The sequence below is a fragment of the Tupaia chinensis genome, unplaced genomic scaffold (assembly GCF_000334495.1).
Source record: "Tupaia chinensis unplaced genomic scaffold, TupChi_1.0 Scaffold000545_1, whole genome shotgun sequence".
Classification (NCBI taxonomy): domain Eukaryota; kingdom Metazoa; phylum Chordata; class Mammalia; order Scandentia; family Tupaiidae; genus Tupaia; species Tupaia belangeri.
The window spans coordinates 2,280,101-2,288,284 of NW_006160057.1; the positions used below are offsets into that span (position 1 = coordinate 2,280,101).

Sequence of the window (8,184 nt, forward strand, 5' to 3'; positions counted from 1 at the left end):
AACAAAGGGGCCCCTTGGGAATGGTAGCCACCATTGCTGCTGCTGCTGCTGCTGCTGCTGCTGTGGACCCTTGAGCCTGGGACAATGCCTGGCTCCCAGCAGGCAGGCTCAGATATTTTCCAGTTGAATGAATGAACCAATGACCCATTCACTGCAAATTACAGCGTCATCACGTGGCCGTTAAGTAGCATATTCACTGAATAATGTAATTGAAAATATCCCTTTACGCTTCTGGTGGTGTAAAAAATGGTTCACTCCTAACAGTTTTAATAATAGTACATATTTGTTGACTCAGAGAATTCTTTCTGACACTTATTCAGTATTTCCAGACAGCATGTGAACAAAAGCCACACACCATAATCAGTGTTATGGGTAGAGATAGAAAGATCGAGTTTCCACTCAAACTGGTGTGATAGGCGTTGGAAGGTGGCCTTTACTTTAGGTGGAGAGCTTAACACTCCCGCTTAAACCACCCAGTGAGTGAACGCTGCCTAGAACGTGGTATGTCCAGGCATTGGAGGGTGGGTCCCAGCAAGACCAGGGACGGGTGGAAACCATAAGAGATGCCCTGACCAATGGGTAACCCCACAGTCAGGAGCAAGATCATGGTGCTTAGGGTTGACTGTGGTAGAGGAGGCTGGCCACACGAAGCTCAGTAAAATCAGCTGACACCGCATGGATGTCTTCACACGCCACACCCTCTCCTGAGGCGCTACCAGGGTAACTCGTTCAGTTCCCATGACCAGTTTGTCAGGTGGGTTACTACTATGAGCCCCACCACGCAGATGAGGGAACTGAGGCATGAGAAGTACGTTGCCAAAGTCACCCAGGCAGTACGTGAAAGACCCCTAATTCAAGTCCAACCTCTGACTCTGGACAGGTCTCTTCATTTCTGTGCTTCTTGCCTCTTTATTAGAGAGAGGAAGAACTGAAGCCTCAGTCTTCCTTTACAAATGAGACTCAGAGAGGTTACCCAAGGTCACGCAGCGGTGTTAGCAGGGAGAATTCGAGTGAGTCCTAGAGCTCTCTTCTAACTCCACGTCATCCTGTCAGATTGCACAGGTCACTTGCCTTCTCAGAGTACTTAATGTCTTACTCTGTTCCTGTGTTGCCTACAGAAAACCTGAGACTGAGTGATTGATAAAGAGGTGTACTGGGCTCCTCCCAGTCTGGCAACTGGCATCACAAATGGCTGACAGAAGCAGGGAGGGTGGCCAGTGTGGGCTGAGAGACTGGGGGGCAGCCATCTTCCTTTTATAACAACCCTCTTAAGAGAACTAACCCTTCCTTATGAAAGCTAGAACTCACTGTCTCACAGGGCATGATTAGTTTGTTCACAAGGGTGATGTTGCCCTCACGTTCCACTTACTGCCCTCTAGGCCTCATCTGTTAATGATCTCACCAACTCCCAAGGCCATTACACAGGGGACCGAGATTCAAAACATGAACATTTGGGGGACAAACCATTATCCAAATCATAACACTTGCTCCCCTGCAAAATGGGGCTAGTAACTCTATTTTGAAGTACTTTTAAGATACCACCAGTTATTTCTGGTAACTCCTCTTGAACATGAGGACCACATAGGCTCCTCAGTTAACTGCAGGATCCTAAACAACAACAACAACAGTAATAAATAACAATAGTGCTGACTCTGGTCAGGAGGGTTCAGAGCATCTCTGTTTTTGTTTGTTTGTTTGTTTTGTTTTGTTTTAATTTTTTAGTTTATTAATCCTCTCATGAAAAATCTGCGCCATCACCGCAGACAATCATTGCAGAATCTCTACTGCTTTGACTACTCTCCAGTCTCCAGCTCACTTTTTGCCAGCACCAACACTGGCCTTTGCAGTCCCCCTGACTTTCTTCATTCTGTTCTTGCATTCCTTTCACTGTTTTCTTGACGTCTTTTTCTTCTCTTAAAGGCCATGTCTTGCAAGTCTATGTTTGGGTTCAGTTTTCTTCGCGTAATCCAAAGAACCATAAATCATGCCAAAGCCAGTTGTCTTGCCACCACCAAAATGGGTTCTGAACCCAAACACAAGGATGACGTCTTGTGTGGTCTTGTACATCTTTGCCAGTTTTTCCCAAATTTCTGTCTTAGGTACTGTTGCCTTCCCAGGGTGAAGGACAGCAATGACCATTGGTTTCCTCTGAAGTAGTTGGTTGACCATGAATTTCCTGGTCCGGATAGTTACTGTGTCATTCATGATGGCGGTCTATCCTCAAGCAGCCAGGGAGGAAAAGAGCCAGAGCACCTCTCTTAACCTAGTGATTCGTCATTCATAATCCATAATTCTCACCACACCCTTTCTAGGTTCATAGCAGGTGAATCGGTTACAGAGAGGGAAGTAACTTACTAGGTTATCAAAGCTAGGGAGTGCCCTTACCAAGATTTGAACCTGACTTGTCTGGATCAGAGCACCTAACCATGGAACCAGCACATGGCATAATGGTTACGTTGCTGGACTCCTACATGGCCAACCGTGGTTCAAGTCCCAGACCTAGTACCTTGAAACTCACACCAGGCACATGTGTATGCATGCCAAAAATCCTGAGAAGAGAATGGAGGAGAAGGGATTGCGGCATGGCCATAGCCCTCCTCCCTAGGGGGTGATTTCTCACTTTCCATCTCTTTCTCTCTCTGTCTCTCCAGTAAGCACACATGCCCTATAGCAAAAATCCCTCTTAAAAAAAACAAAGCACCTAACCACTAGCTAGGCTATTAATAAATATGAGGGGACTTCAAGAAGAGCATGGAAAAATGGAAGTGAAATATGAATTTGCTTTGGTGACAAAAAAATAAATAAAAATAAAACCTATACATAGAGTTTTTTACATGAGCTTTTTGAAAACCCCTGTATTATCAATGTTGTTACATATACATTTTTCTCCAGGAATAGTTATAGCCATAAAGCAAAGGGAAGCATTCTTTTTTTTTTTTTTTTTTTTGAGAGGTTTTTGTTATAGGGTGCGTACACTCACCAGAGAGACAGAAAGTGAGAAATCACCGGAAGGTTATTTCAGAGGATGGCCACACTGCAAAACCCTTCTCCTCCATTCTCCTCTCAGGATCTTGGGCACACACATACACGTGCCCGGTGTGAGTTTAAGTCACCAGGTCTGAGCTCAAACCATGGTTGACTACATGGGAGTCCAGCCACATAGCCATTATGCCAACAGCTGGTCTCAAGGGTTCTGCTCTTTCTGACAACTTTCTAACAGAGCTGGTGATGAACGTCATAGTTCTGTCTTCCAGGACGAGACAGGAAGCCAAGAGGCTCCTGAATGGAAGTACTCGGGCCCCAGACACTCACCTGTCCTGTTGGCAGCTGGGTCAAAACGGACAGGTCAGAGATGTCTGCAGTGACTGGAGGAGGTCACACGGGAAGACACTGGGAAGAGGAGTTGACATCAACCTCCTAGGGAAAGAAAAACTCACTGGGGTGCCATCCCATGATGTTTCAGTTGAGTCCACCATGAGGGCTTTTAGACAATAGCCGACCCGAAAGCCCGATAGGCATATGTGCCAATGGGACCTGGGCCACAGCCTTTCCTTCAAATATCAGGCAGAGTGCTTCAAGTTTAAGAGCAGGACCCAGAGTGAGGCAGATAAGAGTTTGAATCCTGCCTCCTTTACTTGCCAGCTATGCGACCTTAGGCTGCCCTGGGCCACCAGGTCACCCTCTGTAAAGAGGGGTAGTAATCCTGTCTACATCATCCAATCTTTGCAGAGAAGCCTCCACCCAAGGAACTAGAAACAGGAAAAGTTAGTAACAGCTGCCTTGGGGAGTGTGCAGGGGTGGGAGTGGGGAGCTAGATCTCATTATAAACCACTGGTTCTCATTATGAGCCTCTGTAGTACTTGATTTCTTGACCATGGGAATGTATTTCTCCACTAAAAAGTATTTTACATTTTAAGGGATTATGTAAATCTAGCACTATGCACAAGGCTTGGCAAATAGAAAGGACCTTCCAAAAGTTCATGGAAATGCAGATTAGGGAAAAGTCATGTGTGAATTTCAATGTTGGGGCACCAAAATAAACTTGTACACTAATTCCATTTTTCCATGAGCTTTGTAATGCCCTCATAGTAGGAGCTTAATAAATGGATGCTGTTAATCTTCATGTACCCCAATAACTTGCTGTGACTATTTTTTTAATGTGTCAGGAAGGCGTCGGGGGTTGCTGTCTCTGCTGTGTTTAGCCAAATGCTCCAGATACAAAGTGGGGAAGCAGAACAGGTAGGCTCAAGGCAGATCTTCTCTTGGTAAATGATTGGGTCATTTTCTTTTTACACTGTTCTCACCTCCCTGCCACCAACATTGCCTTGCTGCAATCTGACCTTGGACCTGGACTCAACTAGGGTCAGTCTTGGTTGCCTTAAATGTCTGGGTTTCCTGGGTTTTCTTAAGGATATTTTGGCTGGACTTAGAGAGGAAGAATGCTGGTCACTAAAAGCCAGCATGAGCTCACCAAGATTAGGTCAAGCCAGATTAATGTCTTTTTCTTTCTTTCTTTCTTTTCCTTTCTTTTTATTTTTTTTATTAGATTTTTGCCATAGGATGTGTGTGCTCACCAGGGAGAGACAGAGAGGGAAAGTGAGAAATCACCCCCTATGAGAATGGCCACACCACAATCCCTTCTCCTCTATTCTACTTTCAAGATTTGGGGCTTACATGCACATGTGCCTGGCAGGCTTTTCAGGCCACCAGGTCTGAGACTTAAACTGTGGAGTCAGCCATTTGGGATCCAGCACCTTAACCACCATGCCACCTGCTAGCCCAACTTCATTAAAAACAAACAAACAAACAAACAAATCACTATTCTTGAGCTGGTGGATGAAGAAACACCACAAATCAGGCATCCCTGGTTTTCATCAAAGTGTTTTAGAAAACTGTTCATGAATTCCTTGGGAATGTGGGCTGAGACCAGTGGGTACATCTGGAGGTTACATGGTCCCACCGAAGAGTGCGGATGGATCCTGGTTACCACTCTGCACTGAGGCTCTCAGTGGAGCCTAAGGTCTCCAGGCTTCCTCCCACTCTGACCACAGTTGTATTTGTGGCTTAAAGGAAGACCTAACTATGAGCCTAGAGCCCAGTTGGTGGGTAAGCTTTAGAACTCTCACTGCTTCTGAGCTGTAGAGACACATGAAGATCATTCTCTTCTATAAACGTCAGCTTCCTCATCTGTACAACGGGGGAGTGTAATGCCTGCCTCGTTGGCTGGCTACAGATTAAATGTGATGAGAGAGGGAGAATACTTGGCCCTATGCCCGAGACCTTGTGAACTTGCAGTCAGCGGTCACTATCATTTCACTATGGTCAGACATCACGTGAAGCCGGGCATGACAGTGATCGTGCCTGATGCCAGAGGCAGCCTCCTGAATGATCTCTTTCCCCCTGACTCCTGCTGGCAACGGAGTAAAGCACCTGGTTGCAGGTGACAGCCAGTAATCCACCTTTGGACTCATGCAACATCACAGACATGACAAAAGAATGGACCAAATCGAGGGACTTGGAGAAGAGAATGAAGCCCTGTGAGCAGCAGATGGGACCCTAGGGTGTCATCACTCCCAGGTAGCTGAGGCTCTCTGGACAGCAGGTCCAAGAAGGAACAGTAGGGGGTGGGGATATATACAAGAATATTTTTAAACATTTGTGGGGAAATGGAGCTAAAGTATAAGTTTATTTCAATGCAAAACATTTTTAAAATCCATGCATTTTTTAAAATAGTACACATTTTCCATGAACTTTTTAAAACCTCTTCAGACCACTTTAAACAGCATTGCTAGCAGAACAGTGTCCAGCTGTAACAGCCTCTCTAGAGCTCCCGGGGTCATGAAGGTTCATGAGTCTCAGCGTAGAGCTGCACTCCGTTTGGAGGGCTATGTAAAGAGTGACATCACTGGAGACCAGCAGTTAGCGTAATGGCTAGACTCCCATGTAGTCGACTGCGGTTCAAGTCCCAGATCTGGTGGCTTAAACTCACGCTGGGCACGTGTGCTTGCATGCCCACGAATCCAAGAGGAGAATGGAGGAGAAGGGATTGCGGCCTGGCCATCCCCCCTGGGGGCTGATTTCTCGCTTTCTGTCTCTCTGTCGCTTTCTGTCTGGTGAGCGCACGCACCCTATAGCAAAAAAAAAAAAAAAAAAAAAAAAAAAAAAAAAAAAAAAAAAAAAAAAAAACTCTCCAAAAAAAAAAAAGAAAAAAGAGTGACACCACCAACCAATGTGTCAAAGAAGCATGGCTGGGACTGCAGACAGTCTGGAGCCGAGGTACCTAAAGTTTCACGTTTTAAAACTGGCAATATTTGGTGATAGAGCATTAGAGGTCAGTAAATGGTACGACCCTGTTACCTGGCCAGGTTCAGGACCCCTTGAGACCAATATGGGAGACAGGCGTAAAAGATCAAAGTCTCCACTTTGTCCTGATTGAACCAGATGAGAGAGCTGGAAGTCTGGCCACTGGCTAGATGGTCTCTCAAATTCCCCGTGCCCTGCACTGCACACCGTGGAGGAACCCCTTCAAGGGGAATCTGCGCTTACCACTTCCCCAGAGCCAGGGCCGTTACTGCTCTCTGACCAGGGGAGACAGACCCGTCTGTGATGTTGCAGGAGTCTGGAGGTGGCCCAGCGACTGTCACCTGCAACCAGGGGCTTTACTCTGCTTCCAGCAGGAGTTCAGGGGGACGTAACAGGTCTTGAGTATTTATGTAAAGATGCTTCCTCATGGAAAATAGATGCATGATTTTTTTTTCCAGAAAAGATCATCTTAATTTTTTTCTTTTTTTTTAAATTTATTTATTATCACCATAATCTTGTTTATATTACATTGAATCGCATATAACTTTACAGTGCATTACATTGCTTTTTCAAAAGGGAATGCCATGCATGTCAGTCAATACAGAGACATTAAAATAGTCACTTCATCAATCAATAGCTTTTCATTATTTTTCCTGATCATTATTATTATTATTCCAATTATTTTTTTAGCCAGTCAATCACTATTTCTCATTTTGCTTGTAAAAAAGGAAAATAGAGGCATGGTTAAGAATCCCCTTTCATGGAACCAGCATAATGGCTATGTCGCTGGGTTCCCACGTAGTCGACCGCGGTTCGCGTCCCGGACCCGGTGGCTTAAAACTCACGCCAGGCGCGTGTGCGTGCGTGCCCAAGATCCCGAGAGGAGAATGGAGGAGAAGGGATTGCGGCGTGACCATCCCCCCTGGGGGGTGATTTCTCGCTTTCTGTCTCTATGTCTCTCTTTGTCTGTCTGGCGAGTGCATGCGCCCTACAGCGAAAATCTCTCAAAAAAAAAAAAAAAAAAAGAATCCCCTTTCACACGTAGGAAGGCTACAGAATGTTAGTCAACTCCTTTCCATAAGAAGTACCCTTCCTTCCTTCCACACCAACTCCCTTCCTTCCTTCTGGATTCCTTCCTTCTTTCCTCCCTTCCATGAGTCATCAAACACTTATTGATCACCTGCTATATGCCAGGATCTCTTCCCAGGCTGGGGGTGTGTGTGTGGTGGGGGTGGAGGGGGGGAACAAAACAGAAAGCGATCATTCTCTTGTGGAACTTATATTTTCCTGTCTGGGGAGAAACAGGAAATAAGCAATAATTAACAATACGTGAGGAAATCATGCATGTGCTAGAAAGTGATAAGGAGAATTAGTAATCTAAGACTTGAAGGAAGTGGGGGAGGAAGCCATGGTGCTATTGAGGGAAAGGGCATTCTGGGCAGAGGGAGAGCTGGGACAACGGCCCTAAGGCACGAGTGAGCCTGAGGCGTGAGCCTGGGGGGTGCGAGGGAAACACAGAGGCCAATGTGTACAGCGAATGGGCCAGGGAGACATCACAGCCAGATGGCACCGTGCCCTTGGGCCACCAGCAGGACCTCGTCCATGTCAGTGACTGATATGGGATATTGTTCACACCTCGTTGGAAGTCTGCGATAGTTTTCTTATTATCCCCTTTTACAGATGAGTAAACTGAGATCTGCAGCACAAAGCTCCTTTATTTTACAGCTGAAACCATTGACGCCCAGAGAGGGAAGCAACTTACCCAAAGTCACCCAAGGCCCAGAGTGGGAAAAATGGCACCGGGCTAGGACTTGGGTCCCCCTGGAACTTTTTCTTCTACGTCTCTGACCTGGAAATGAACCCTTACTGTCTCTCTTGAAG

At 46.0% G+C, this 8,184-nt stretch overlaps 1 pseudogene; it reads right to left on the minus strand.

The window, feature by feature from the left end:
• Positions 1 to 1,691: 1,691 nt before the first annotated feature.
• LOC106735845 (40S ribosomal protein S24-like) lies at positions 1,692 to 2,495 on the minus strand (annotated as a pseudogene).
• Positions 2,496 to 8,184: the final 5,689 nt, after the last annotated feature.